The sequence below is a fragment of the Gallus gallus genome, chromosome 1 (genome assembly GCF_016699485.2).
Source record: "Gallus gallus isolate bGalGal1 chromosome 1, bGalGal1.mat.broiler.GRCg7b, whole genome shotgun sequence".
NCBI classification, from domain to species: domain Eukaryota; kingdom Metazoa; phylum Chordata; class Aves; order Galliformes; family Phasianidae; genus Gallus; species Gallus gallus.
Window position 1 is genome coordinate 172,034,008 of NC_052532.1, and position 15,777 is coordinate 172,049,784.

Genomic DNA, 15,777 nt, shown 5'->3' on the forward strand with positions numbered 1-15,777 from the left:
TCTCATATAACCAGTGAAAAGACATCAGGAGGTGGTCTATCTCATGGGTTAATCAAAAGTGGACTTACGTTTCTGAGGCTGTGATTTGTTCCTTTTGCTTCTCTAAGTGCTTGCTCTGCTGAATTGAACTTGATGCATTTCCTCTTCCACAGCTTCCCAATCTACTGTCTGCCTTCCCCTTCCATCTGTAAACCATAATGATCTGCTTGATTACAGATCAGGAAGATAACGCTTTGGAATAACACGAGTGGTCACTATTTCTCTGTCCTGTACTGCGCTGCCTTCAGAACACATGTGAACAACCTTCAGTAGGGGCCAACCAGAAATCTCACAAGCACTATCTTTTCTGGAGAGCAGAAGGCTGGAATGATACACGTTGCTGTCTGCATTTCTGTCTTGCTTCAAGTCAGTAGGGCATTTCTCATAAAACGTCTCCCTTGCATTGGAGCAGAAAGAGAATGGCATTGCTCTGTAGTGACTTCAAATAATTCTGGTGGACTGGTGCAAAATTGTCAAGGGTACCAACAATAGCTACCTGAATTTCAGCAGTAAGTTGGAAGCCAAACTTCAGTAAACATCTTCATCTTCTGGTTCTGAAACATCTCTCTTCTAAGCTTTTAAGGACAACGTAAAGGATAATAGCAATGTACTGTGCTAATTATATTCTGTGCTACAAAAGCTTTTGTCCAGGCATTTCCTGCTCACTGGTAGAAAAGAAGACAATAAATCTAGTTTCCTGCACTTAATGGGAAATTCTGGAGAACTGATCATAAGACTCTGGAGGCGTGAATTTAAATTTGATTAATTAAACCACATTAAGACTTTCATTAACCCCACTCAGTATTAAAATTCCCTAATATTACATATTTAATTGGCTTCCCAAATAAATTTAACCACACTTAGTGGAAGTCATTTTAATACTGTTAAGAGTATTAACACTGGAAGTGAATGCGACAAACCTAAATCACCACCATCATTTTCCACTTGAACAAGATGTCATAAAAGGCAGAAAGTATTTAAATATCTGTGCAAAAATTACAAGTCTACATGTTAGGACAAAGACAATACTTCAAAATCCAAAGATTATCATATATACATTTCCTGCATTTTTTTATGTTGTCAGATACTCCCTGATGTCATGTTCAATTCTTCTTCCTCTGGATGTTATTCATACATCTCAAGGGTGGGCACTTCTTGTAAGTATAGATGGAAGAAAAGTCTTCTTATTTTGGAGATGTTAGAAGAATTCTGTGTAAGAAAATCATATCATAGCCCTGCTAATTTATTTATTTATTTATTTATTTCTGTTGGGACATACCAGAATTAGAGGTGAAGAACTACCAAGTGTCATATCTGAATTGTGTAATGGTTTAGGATGTTATTGACATCAAAGTATCCAAACCACAACTCACATAGATCTAGTCAATTTTAGCTGAAGAAATTTCTTCGTATAGAGAGCAATTCTAAACCAGAAAAGATGTGCAATAAACCCTAACATAGAGCTGTACCACTATTTCATACAGGAGTTGATGGAAATTTTCCACAATTCACCACTTCTGTTATTTGCAGAATGACAAAAATATTTGCCTGAATCCAAGCCAAAGATATGACTCAATAAAGGTCCTTCCAGAATCAAAAGGCTGGGGACTTCTAGGAAAAAAATAATGATTCAGATGATGGTGCTTATTATTCATCAGTCATTAGTCAAAATTCTCCCATTTAAAATACTTCAGCCTCCTAAAACTTCCCTCCTCCCCCCAAGGACTATAACAATCTGGTTATGATTCAATTTGAGTTTAAATGGTAAAAATAATAAAAAGAAACCAGTGCAAACTATAGCTGGAATAAGCTCTTAATGCACAATGCAGAAATGCACTGACAGAACTATTTGCAACCCCATGAGAAGATGAATACATTGCCAGTGATTTGAAAGAATCTGTGAATTCATGAGGACAAAGAAAACCAAAAAACAAAAAACCTAAAGATGTTGGAAAATGTATTTATAATTAATAATTCAGATTTTTTTTTTCATTCAGGAAGTCTATTCACATTCATTGTAGTATTTATATTTTAGACTCAGATGTCTATCCTCCACATCTGCCCTACTGTACATCTCTGTGCAAGAAAGACTATGAGGTCCAGGACATAGACCTGAACATCCAATTATGGTCATCTCTAATCCTGGGAATTTCAGTCCCAGGAAGCCTTTGGCCTTGCCTAGTTAGCAGCCTTCCAGAAGTCTGTAGGTATTATTCAGAAGGAGTCTGTTCCATGGACTATTCCCCATGGGACATTTAGATTCAGCAACTCTATTTCTGGAGAATTGGTTGAGGTAAGACAGCTTTGCTTTGCTTTACATTTGCTGTGGAGTTTGCCATAGGGACTGAGAACAATCCCTCACCCTTAACATATGGATATTGCCATGGGTATGCATTTAAATAAGTAAACAGTTAACTGATTAGAAGTGCCTGTAAATATCTGATCACAGGTTTTCTAAATTAGGGCCTACGTGTTAATTTTCACAACACATGGCTTTCTACTTTAGTTACTGCTGATATCTTCAGTATTTACCCATTTAAAGAAAACCATTCTTGCATTTGAGAAGGCTGCTGTGTAATATAGTAGTAACTGGGGTACCAGAGTTAAACCCAAAGGCATTTGGCTGAAGTGCACTTGGACAAAGTGAAATGGTTGTCACAATTAAAAAATTAATTAATTATAAACTTGTTCTTACAGCTCTGTAAAGGTAAGGGGACTTGAGAATATGTTTAAATACTTTGCAGCGTAACAGGAGCCTGAAGAACTGAGACCTGGGAACATTTCCACTGAGTTCATTGGGAATATTTGGATGTTGTATAGCTAAGCATGAGTGTAAATTTTGCAGATTGGATCTTTAATAGAATTTCTCGTCTGAAGAAATGCTATTTTGTTTGAGACAGTTTGGCAAAAGTAATTATGTAGTAGACAATATAATGTATTTCTTCATCTAAAGGAAATCATTATATATAAACATCACATAAATATGAAATATACATATGATTTAAAGCAACTAAAGAGGTGATTTCCTAATCACTGCAAAAAAGTTTTGCATTGCCTGATAAATACCCATATTAAATTTTGCCTATAGCTTTTCAGCTTTTTCCATAATAGTCTCAGCTAAAACCCCAAAACATATAAAGCTAGAAATGGAGGTAGTATTCTAAATAGAAAAAGTCTGTTTTGTTCATAAAGTAATATGGATATTATATTCTCTTCTCCCAAAAGAAAGTTTAAGAATATTGATATAGAGTGAGTTCAGATATATATGTCAAATAAAGTATTTCCCCATGTATCATCACTGTCCAATGAAAAATAATAGTTCATCTGAAAAACAGATTGTCTTCCATTAGAAGTGCATGTCCTTAAAAGTGTAATAGAACCCTTACCTTTCTGTGAGCTACAGAGTGGAGGCTTTCAAGTACTTAACACCAAAAGAAGGAAAGCCCTTCCTTTAAGTTTCATATGCAAATGACACACAAACAGAATCAACAGACAAAAGAATATTATTTTAATAATTAAATTTTGAAGACTTTTCTAGGCATGATTATCAGTGCATCTATAAGTATGCGCTTCGGCAAATAGCACGTAGTTATATACACAGATTTCAGTCCTGTTTCCTTGTTTGGAGTGGAAAATGAGACATTTTAGACTTGTGCATGGTCTTCACATATAAATCCATAGCCATCTCATTCACTTGCTAATTAATTTCTACATAATTTTTTCATTTGATTCTGTAACATCTGTTAATCCCAATCCCATCTGCTGAGACTATATGGAACACAATCTATAAAGAATACTGAGGAGAAATGTACTGTATTATACTGACTTTGAAAAACAAATATTCTCCCCATGAGTCTACTAAAACACTATGACTGTTATGCATACCTCAACTAACAGAAATACCCAGTAGGATTTGCATATGTAAATGAGGCACAGTATATGTGTCACTGTGGGAAACTGTTCAGCTAGGCTCAAACATATTTAGGTTTGCTTTGCAGTCATTCAAACTAAGAAATACTAAACATCTGAAGATTCATTTTACATAGGTCACTTTTTATAAATACCTATTTAGCACATGAAAAGAGTTGTTTATGTAGTTTATGTGTGTTTTACTAAAATATAGGATATTTGGTGCGCAGTTGGAGGAAGTGGTTTCTATCGTTATGTCATTAGCTATTAAAACAAGAACTTGTAATATGTAGTTCAATATTTGGATTTACTTGTTTCTTTTTTCTTTGTAATTCATGTTTCATATGTTATTTGTTCTTCCAAAAGCAGATCAGGGTATTTAGCCGTTTCTGCACCTATTCTAGAAAATGCGTTTTTCTAGAGGGATCAATTTCACCACACACACACACACACACAAAAGTTGAAATTATTTTCACAAAATAACAAGGCCTCATTTCATAATTCAGAAGTTATTTTGATCGCCAAGCCTACCTAAACACTCATATTTTGCTGTTATAGTCAAGAATGGCAATATACAGTATGAATTCTGAATCTTCTACACGATAGTTATTGTATTTCTGTAACATAATTCATAGTTCATTCTGCAATGTGATAAGTATTTTTTGCAGGGAAATATCACCTTGTTGTTAAACAAGTATTCAGTAACTTTTTGAATAGACAACTCATGGTAACTTTTTGTCACCAAACTACAGCATTGAACCATTGTTCTTCCAAGTATTGAGAATATTCTTGCTTTGATTTCCTCATGCCTAGGTGACAGGAGATAATAGTAGATAATCATAGAATCATGAAGGTTGGAAAAGATCACTAAGATTGTCCAGTTCAACCATCAACCCATCATCACCAGTACTAGATACTTCTAATTGTCATAGCTAATAAAACAAGTATGCCTGTCACTTGCTTGTGCTACTCATTTTCCCAGCATAATTTCTTCTATAGCTTTTCTAGCATCCTCTGAAACAAAAAGTCTTAAGCCCTGTATAAAAAGAAACTAAAGATCACATGTGACAGGCTCTTCATTAGCATTGCAAAGCTCCTGCAAAGACTCTTAAAGTAGAAAAGATAAATATGGACTCTCTGGCTACAAAGGCTTTCAGGGATTATGAGTCAAATATGTTACATCTGAAAATCTCTTTGCATTGTCTGAGACTATTAGTGAAGCCAGAATTTTTGTGTTGAGTTCCTAAGGTATACTGATGTGTGTGAGTGTACGCAAGTATGTATATGTGCATACCTACCCTAATAACAAAGGAAAACAAATAGAAACTGGGAAGGGTTTTGCAGGTGTTTGTATGTTTTCTATGGCTGTTTGCTGAATTTGACTGACTACTTAAAGTGAAATATGCTCCATTAATGACACAAAGGACTCAATATTGCTATTTCAAAGGAATATCGCATCATCTAATCTTTGTTTTCTTATAAAATCGGCATAAATATCATGTTTATGATTGAAAGGATGAGTCCCTTAATAAGAGTTCAAATAACCTAGATGGAATCCAGCTGTGCACTACCAAAGTAACCTGATATTGTAGAACAGCTTTTAATGCTTAAGTGTAATTTTGCCCTTCAAGAAACAGCTTCTAACTAATGATGGCAGGAAGATATCTCTTCCAGATCAGTAGCTGAAATCTGTAGCTCTTCTGGTCCACTAATTTACATATTTTCTTACAATGGCAAAGTCATTTTCAAGAACACTGGATAAGGAAAAAACTCACATAGCCTCTTAAATTGCTGCCTTTGAGGAGATGAGATATTATTCCAAAAACAGTTTCTCTGAGATTCCCCAATGGGAGCAATCATGCTATGCCTCATATGCAAACATAAAGCAAATAAACAAAATATCAGTCACCACCTGCAGCTTGATGTTAGTGCTGCTTCCCACAGTGACTCCTGATCTCTCTGTGTCCCAAGCTAATATTAGTATAATATGTAAACTGATAAAAGATCTCTTCACACAACTGGGGAGCAAACGAAGATGGAGACCCACTGGAGGACACTGGTCTCTGTTCAGACTCTGCTCAGCATGCTCTTATGAGCAATGACTGTGAAGTTAGTGTTCCATGTACATTCATTGCATTAGAAGAAAAAAAAAAAGAAAAAAAAAAGATGAAACTGCAGTAAAAAAAGAAATACAGCAGAGGAAACAGCTGATTCATCTTCATCCCACAATAGCAGTAGTGCAGACAGCCATGAAGGATCTTGCACAGCAAGCTCTCTCTGCTCCTGTATTCCTCCTGCACAGCTCATTGGGTTTGGCTCTACTCCACCGGCAGTGGAAGAATATGCTATCAGACTACCAAACAGCAGTGAAAGGGGAAACATCAGGCACCCTTATCTGTCCCAACAAAAACACGTTTGCCTGAAGGAATATCACAAATACGTGGTGTAAATATTAACCCCCTACTTTTGTGCAGAAAATAACAGTGAAAAATGGGAGCTGGGCAACGCTGTCGGCCACATGCTGAAAAGGCAGAATGCACCCTCCTCTGTTTGTGTCTTCAGGTCAACAGCTGTTCTGTCAGCACAGGACTCCAGGCCTCAGTTCTGACCTGCTTTACATGTGCAGCAACAGCTGCTTCTGTGTTTGTTGCTCCATTTTAGCATCTTACTGTAGTTCTGGGGTTTAGGTCTGTACTGTAGAAAACTGGGGTTTTCTATGTTATGTAAATCATTTTTTTTTAACAAGGTTTTAAGAAATAAATTGAGCTCATTCACAGATAGGCATAAGGACAGCATTTTATCAAGAAGATATTTTGAGGGAATAGAAATCATCTGCCAGTCTGTATCAAATCTAGCTAGAATGGTCAGTTAAAAAAAATACATTTTTTAACCAGAACAACAACAACAACAAAAAAAGGACTCTCTAAAATGTTTTTAGGAGGAAAGGGAAAGTGCTGCATTTCCTATCAGTCTGAAACATTTTCAGGTATTAGGGAGGCTTAAGGCTCAAGTGGTCTTTCCTTCCTGAAGGAGTCTATCCCACTCTCTTGGGGACCTCAGAGAAGACCGCTCCCAGCAGTGAGCAAAGGTCTTTCAGATGTGGCCTGAGAATGGCAGTTCTGAATAGAATAATTCTTTCAGGTCTTTAGGTCACAGATCATCACTTCAGAACTGAGAAAAAGACGATTACAAGACAGAAAGCAATGATTCATATTGCTGTTAGTATTTTTATTTAATATCACTAAGCATATACCAAAGCAGTGAAAAGAGTGACTGTTCAAATCCTAAGTGTGCATAAACCTAAATACCAAGAAATGAAAGAAAACTTTGTCAGTCATTCAGACAAAGCCAAGCAGAGAGAAGCTTTGAGGGAGTCAAAATAGAAAACATTCAGACTTAAAAATTTTATCCTAACCTTTTGTTTATCCATACTTGATCCACATTTCCTCTCTAGGAATACATGATCTATACAGTCAAATATTTAACAATAGAAAATATTTTTATCTTCTGCTACTTGTTAATTCCTTAGCGGACTTTATATCTTAATTTCACTGCAAGAGGTTCTTCTTGATTAAAATACAGCTTTTTCTGTGTAGATACATGATATTTTTAATTCACTTTTTCTTTCTGCAGGGAATTATCAGGTTACAATTACTGTGACACTCCTTTCCATGCAGTTCATTTCTGAAGAATAGGTTTTATTTTCCTTAGTTTAACACCACCAAATGCTAGAACTCTTATATTTCTACAGAAATATTTATAAAAGAATAAATAAAGAAGACACAATAGTCATTCCAAACTGAAGTACTGTAACACCAGTGCAAGGGAGTTATTGTGATGTTGCTGGCCAGGCACCTAATGCTTTGTTACCTCAATCACTGCGTATATCGTGAAAGGTCACATCCTTAAGAGGGAAAATAAACTCTTCTGCAGGAATGAAGATGTTCCACAGAATATTTCTGGGCACCAGTATTTTTCTTGAACTGTGAAAGATTCAGACTGTTTTTATAAATGGTAGGATTTTGTTATTAAAGTTTGAAGTTTTCAATAAGAAAATATTTTGCATCTTTTGAGTAGATTTAAACTGAATAGGAAAGAAATAAGAAAAGCATTTACTTTACAAGATAGTTAAAGGCTCTGATGGTATGCTCCCTCACTCCTTCTCACTGCTAAACCAAGTTGCAGCATAGGTCTACTTTTGCCACTGCAAAATCTCTTCTAAAATGAACATATCTTATGAAACTAATTTTCATGAGGGGGGAAGTAATATTATTACATATTAACCATGTTGTTTGATATTGAGGAACAGTTTCTGGAGATATTCTCATGTATTTTGAATAAAAAACTTCTGTTTTTGACAAGGATGAGATTTTCCCTTCTCCACACTCTAACACTGAACACTGTGGCAGGAAGGTTCAAATTGTTCAGCAAATCCAGTTGCTGAGAGGAAAACAATTTAGATGATTCTAAGAGAATTGTGACAAAAAATTCTAGGAAATATTTCTTACAAAGCATGAGTCTCAGTGAGAAGTGCTTTATTTATTTTTAAAGATACACTGTCCAATAAAAGACCATAATAATGTAAAGTTAGGTAAGATTTATTTGAGCCACCCTTATTAATCAGTATCTATATATATGTTTGTGTGTCTTATGACCAAGAGCATTATCTTCTATGACTTTTCTGTCTGGTTTTTGGACAAGAGCAGAAATTCTGGAATTTCCTGTATATCTTGTTGAATAAAGTAATTACTGAGGTTCAGTAAGGTCAAGTGCAGGGTGCTGCACTTGGGTCGGGGCAATCCCAGGTACTTATACAAACTGGGGGAAGATCTCCTTGACAGCAGCCCTGCGGAGAAGGATGTGGGGGTCCTGGTGGATGAGAAGCTGGACATGAGCCAGCAGTGTGCGCCTGCAGCCCGGAAGGCCAACTGTTTTCTGGGCTGCATTAAAAAAGGGGTGGCCAGCAGGGAGAGGGAGGTGATTGTCCCCCCCTACTCAGCTCTTGTGAGGCCCCATCTGGAGCACTGCGTCCAGGACTGGGGCCCCCAGTACAGGAAGGACATGGAGCTCTTGGAGCGGGTCCAGAGGAGGGCCACTAAGATGATCAGAGGGCTGGAGCACCTGTCCTATGAAGAAAGGTTGAGGGAACTGGGCTTGTTTAGCTTGGAGAAGAGAAGGCTGCAGGTGACCTAATTGCAGCCTTTCAGTACCTACAGGGAGCCTATAAACAGGAGAGGACTCAACTCTTTGAAAGGGTAGATAACAGCAGGACAAGGGGAAATGGTTTTAAGTTGAGGGAGGAAAGATTTAGGTTGGATGTCGGGGGGAAGTTCTTTACAGAGACAGTGGTGAGGTGCTGGAACAGGCTGCCCAGAGAGATTGTGGATGCCCTGTCCCTGGAGGTGTTCAGTGCCCAGTCCCTGGGCAGCCTGGTCTGGTACTAAATATGGAGACTGGCAGCCCTGCCTGTGGCAGGGAGGTTGGAGATTCATAATCCTTGAGGTCCCATCCAACCTGAGTCATTCTGTGATTCTGTGACACACTGGAACAGGTTGCCCAAGGAGGTTGTGGATGCCCCAACCCTGGAGGCATTCAAGGCCAGGCCAGATTTGGCTCTGGGCAGCCTGATCTAGTGGTTGGTGACCCTGCACATAGCGGGGTGGTTGAAACCAAATGATCATTGTAGTCCTTTTCAACCCAGGCCATTCTATGTTTCTATGATTCTATGAATTAAAGGAACAAGAATGTATGGTTATGTCCTTCCAAGACCATGTGAATAAAAATTATTGAATACATTTCTTAACATTCAGTAAGACTTCAAACAAAAATTCAGTAGCCTCTAATTCTTAAAAAAAAAAAAAAAAAAAAATTAGTAAAGTTGCATTCATACCAAATTGTGAATCACTTTGTACATTTTAGGCATACACTCTGAACTTGGGATCAGAAAGAGCAGATCCATGACCAGTATTTTCAGAAATACTCACTTTTCAATATGTCCAGATCCATTATTCATTGCAAAACAGTTACTTAAACCTTGATAAATAGTAAAAGTTGCCTGCCCCCAATAAAATGTGAAAAATATTATCAGTCATTTCTCCTAAAAGAAGGTATAAATAAAAGTTATTGGCAAGCTATCTCTCTTGCTTTAACCTGAAGGGATTTCTGAGGTCTTTCCTTGAGTCAGAATCCATATTTTGTGAAGATCCATAAAAAATATTTCCATCCGACTTCACAGGAGGACTACTCAAAAAAAAAAAAAAAAAAAAAACAACAACAACAAAAAAAAAACCCACCCAGAATCTATGATAGTTTAACATTATACATGCCATAACTGAATTACATTTCTCTCTTACCATATGGAGCTCAAAATAAAACTGATGTTGGGCCATTCTGGACCAATACATTCAAAATGTCTGTTAGAAACACATTCTTCTCTTATCCTCAATCTCAGAAACATACCTCACCATGGTACAAACATTTTTACAGAATGGATGGCACAGGGTAAACAAAGCATAAAGGAAGAATGTTCGGTGTCTATGTATTTTTCTATGGCTGTTGTGCATGTATTCTTCTGCATTCAGCGGGATTTTATTCTTAGTTAAGGGAATATTTTTATCTGCCACAGTACGTGTAGGGAACTTTCCTATCCTGTTTGCTTTAAGCGTATCATAAATTCCTTTTTATTTAATTATTTTTTTTCAGTTATCTCCAGGGAGTTTCCTTCTTGTACTGGGCAAGTCTTGTATCTGCAGGAGAGTAGGTCTGTAGGTCTAATCCAGAAATGTTACATTTGCTAGGGCTGCAAAAGAAAGGGCCATGATGTTCAGCATTATGGTAACTATGATAACTATCAGCATTTGGGAGCCACCTGTCAGCTGTCATCAGTGAAGCAGTACACTGGAGCCTTTTGTCTTTCTTTTCTTTTACCTTATTAGCTTTCTGCTATAGGACTACTTCTTATTTTGTGTATGGCTCCCTGCCTGACTGCCCTGAAGGAAATCACATGGCTTGAACTGTGGTTCGGCGGATGTTTCCCTTGGCTGCACCTCAGTTCGCTCCACCCTTGCCCAGAGGTATTCTTTCTTGTTCCCATGCCATCCCCTTGCACAGCACAGCTGTTTGTCAGACTGTGAGATGAACCAATACAAGGAAGGGATTAAAAGGCTTAAGGTTAAAAATAGCCCTTTTAAAAATATTTTCTTAATCAGAATCGGCTGATACAGGTGTGATTAATTAGCAAATCCATTTTGTCATAAGCATCTCTGCAGTAATGAGATGATGTATGGATGGGAATAAGCATGGAGGCAGGGGAGAAGGGCAGGAACAGCTACAGGCAGCTTTGTTGTTGGAGCATGATCTGTGGAACTAAGGTATCTCTGCCTCTGTAACAACCACAGATGTAAAAATTTTAAAAAGTTGCTTTTGAACATCATCAGTTTTAGTACTGATGAGAGCAACAGCCTCTCTGTTTATAATTACTTACAGACAGAGTGTTTAATACATCAACAGCTTGGCAGGATTCAGTTCGCGATTATCTTTCTTTGATGGAGCATCTGGCGCCATCAACTGCTACCCAGTATGAGACACCAGGCCTATCCAAATCATGTGAGCTTCAGACATGCATCACGAAAAGAGTCTAACACATAGGGCTGTTCGGTTGGATTGCTTTCTCTTTTTTCCCCTCTGTGAATATTTATTCCAGCAGATTTATCTCTGTTCCTTTTTCCTTCTGTTCAGAACTGTCATTTTTAAAAAACTCCAGATGTAATATCATCAGATACTATTTAGAAAAAATTCTTCTGAATTTTTAGCATTGGTTATATATTTAGTTTGCAGTGTATCTGGAATTTAAGTAGGTACTGGTAATAAGTCTAGCAGACAAACCTGTATTGCCAAGGAAATCTATTACAAAACTGAATCCTAGATTTTCTGAATTTTTCATTTCTGTCACCTCTAGGTCTGAGCTGAGGATTGATGGGTTGAAAGAATCTCTATTTTATGTTCCTGGTCCCACTTTTTTTTGCATTTAACTTTGAAGAGATCATAAAAAGAATATGAAATACATATTGCCAGTCATCAGCAAATCAATGCCAGTCATCAATGCCAGTCATCAGCAAATAAAATCCAGTCAGCACAAACACCAATCTAAGATTTGTAATTTCTACTTTTAGAATAACTGAAATTGAATTCACAGTCTGGTCTACACTTCAGACATTCAGACATTGCTAGACCACAGATAAATACAATAATAATGGAGCACTGGTTGCACTACTTGTCTGAAATCTATTTTCCTTTGAGTTTAGTTACTTCTAACATATCCAAAGTTTTATATCGAAGGTATTTTAAAAATGATTTCTTATTCCTTAAGCTGTGTTTCCATAATTCACAATGTTGGTCACTCCAAAAGTAATGCCTCCTATTTATTTCTGAAGAAACTGTTGTCTAATACAACAGACACAATAACACTGTTTGAGAGAGCAAATTATCACCTACAAAACCTATTTTTCAACACAGTCACCACCATAAGCTATGTGTTTTCACTAGCAATGAACACGAACCTGCATGCCATGCTCATAAAAGTCTGCACAAGCAGAGGCGATCCACTGTTTCAGAACTGCTGTAACAGTGTCATTGCTAGGAAACCGTTGCCCACACAGTCCATCTTTCATCAGCTTTAACAGAGGGAAGTCAGAAGGCACCAAATCCAGAATAGATGGTGGGTGTGGTAGGACAGTCCAGCCAATTTGCAATGCGATCCACAGTCTTCAAACTGGTATGAGGCCTGGCATTAACATGTTGCAAGAGAAAGATTGTCTTCTTCTCTGGTCTAATTCTGGAAGTTCAAGCCTTTAGCTTAGAACCATGATGTAGTGGTCAGATTTGATGGTTTGTCTGGGTTCCAGGAAATCCAGAAGCATCACACCTTTCCTATCCCAAAAGACAGTGCACATCACTTTACCTACTGAGGGCTGCGTCCTGAACTTTTTCTTTGATGGGAATTCACATGTCACTACTCCATTGACTGCAATTTTGACTCCAGCTCACAGTAGTGACATAACATGTCATCACAGGTAATGATGACATCTTGGAAACAGGCCTCTTCTGCCTCATATTGTTTCAATTGATTCTGAAAAACTTGCAGAAAGTGTCCATTCTGTTCCTGTGTGAGTATTTGAGGAATCCATCTGGTGCAAACTGCTGTATTCCAATATTGCCACTGTTATTTCCAATGCATCAAAACCAATATTCAGTTCCGTATACAGTTCCCAGTGGTTGTAATCCACTGATTATGTGCAAGTGAGCTGATGGAGATGCTCTTCATTTCATGGTGTGACAGCAGTATATAGCTGTACAGAACATAGCTTGTCTTTCACATTGTTGTCTCCACTGCTGAAACACACCACTCACCACCTCATTGTGCTCACATCTGCAATTTGGTCTTCATAAATATTGAGTAAGCATCTATGAATCTCAGTGAGTGCAATGGTTTCCACAAGGAGGGATTCAATCACATATCTTTCCTTCATATGCATTTCCATGTCAGGCACCATTTTGTCAGACTGCCCCTTTGCTGCCATCTGTCATACAGCAACAAAATGTAATGGAATATTGGTGGGAAGGTTCAACCTATTTTGCCATGCCACCAACATCTGCCTCTGACGTGGGAAAACATAATAAAATAGGAGGCATTACTTTCAAAGCAGCCCTCACATATGATTACTTACAGCAACTTATGAGAAACGACTGCAGGGAACACTGTCTGTGATAAGAATGATGTGCAATTCTGCAAATGTCTCAGCTCTGTATCATTCAGCCTGTTCCTGATCTTAATCATGTTGAAAAAGTTCATTTCATGGGAATAAAAGAATGTAAGAGGATCCAGTATGTCAGGATATAACATGAGAAACTGGATTTACTGATGTAAACTGGAGCATAGGCTTTTCCACTTGCAAAATGGCTAGTTCACATCTATCCTTCCCCTCTTCTCTTGGGAACATTTTTCTTTCAAATTCAGCTTTCTTTTTTCTCTCCCACGAACACTTTCACATTTGGAAGCTTGGCTGCATTTATCAATTTATAGAGAACTTACTTAACCATTAAGGAATGCTTCAACTTCTTTGAGACTATCTGTATGTTTGTCTAGAAACAAAGTGTTATTTGTTCTTTTATTTTACTATGTATTGAACCTTTTCATTGTTTTTATATTGCTGATTTAAAAATAAACTCTTACCTAATAGAGATGTCTTTTTTTTCTAATTTATTCTAATACTAATTTCTAATTTATTTATTGATTTGGCATCAGCTACTCTTATTATTCACTTATTCAGTTTGTTTCATTGAATCACCTATAAAAATGCCTTGGAGTGAATTGAAGACCAATCTAAGCAAATTTCAGGCTGTTTAAGGAATTGTTGGATGAGATCCCCTGGGAAACTGTCCTGAGGGACAAAGGAACAGAACTGAGCTGGCAGCACTTTAAGAACACATTTCTGAGAGCACAAGAGCTCTCCATCTCCCAGAATAAAAAATGAGGCAGAAGAGGCAGGAAACCAGCATGATTGATCAGGACCTGCTGTCCAGGGTGGGGGAAAAAAAGGAAAAGTATAAGCAGTGGAATTAGGGATGGGTGGCCTGGGAAGAATACAGGGATGCTGTCAGAATGTACAGGGATGGGATCAAGAAAGTCAAAGCACAGATGGAACTGAATTAGGTGATGGATGAGAAAAACAACAAAAAGGGTTTATTTAGATACATTGAGCCATAGAGACTGGTGAAGGAGAGTGTACCACCTCTGACAAATGAAAAGGGAGAGCTGGTCTCCTCAAACATGGAGAAGACTGAGGTACTAGACAAGTTTTTTGCCTCAGTCTTTGCAGCCAGTCAGGCTTCTCACACCTCTCATGTCCCTGAACTTCTAAGCTGGGGTCAGGGAAGCAAAATTACTTGCAGTGTAAGAGTGGAGCAAGTCTGAGACTGTCTCATGAGTCTGAATGTGTATTAGTCTATGGGGCCAGATGACATGCATTGCAGGGTTCTGAAAAATCATAGAATCATAGAATCGCTAAGGTTGGACAGGATCATCCAGTCCAACCATTCACCCTTCACCAATGGTTCCCGCTAAACCATGTCCCTCGACATAACATCCAAACGCTCTTTGAACACCACCAGGCTCAGTGACTCCACCACCTCTCTGGGCAGCCCATTCCAATGCCTGACCACCCTTTCAGAGAAGTAGTACTGCCTAACGTCCAGCCTGAACCTTCCCTGGTGCAGCTTGAAGCCATTCCCTCCAGTCCTATCACTAGTCACATGAGAGAAGAAGCTGACCCCCAGCTCACTACAACCTCCCTTCAGGTAGTTATAGAGAGCAATAAGGTCTCCCCTGAGCCTCCTCTTCTCCAGACTGAACAATCCCAGCTCCTTCAGCTGCTCCTCATAAGGCCTGTGCTCCAGACCCCTCACCAGCCTTGTTGCCCTCCTCTGGATACGCTCCAGGGCCTCAATGTCTTTCTTACAGTGAGGGGCCCAAAACTGGACGCAGTACTCGAGGTGCAGCCTCACCAGTGCTGAGTACAGGGGGACAATTACTTCCCTGTTCCTGCTGGCCACACTATTTCTGATAAAAGCCAGGATGCCATTGGCCTTCTTGGCCACCTGGGCACACTGCTGGCTCATGTTCAGTCTAGCATCAGTCAACACCTCCAGGTCCATTTCCTCTACACAGTCTTCCAGCCACTCTGCCCCAAGCCTGTAGTGTTGCCTGGGGTTATTGTGGCCAAAGTGCAGGACCCGGCATTTGGTCTTGTTGAATCCCATCCCATTGGCTTC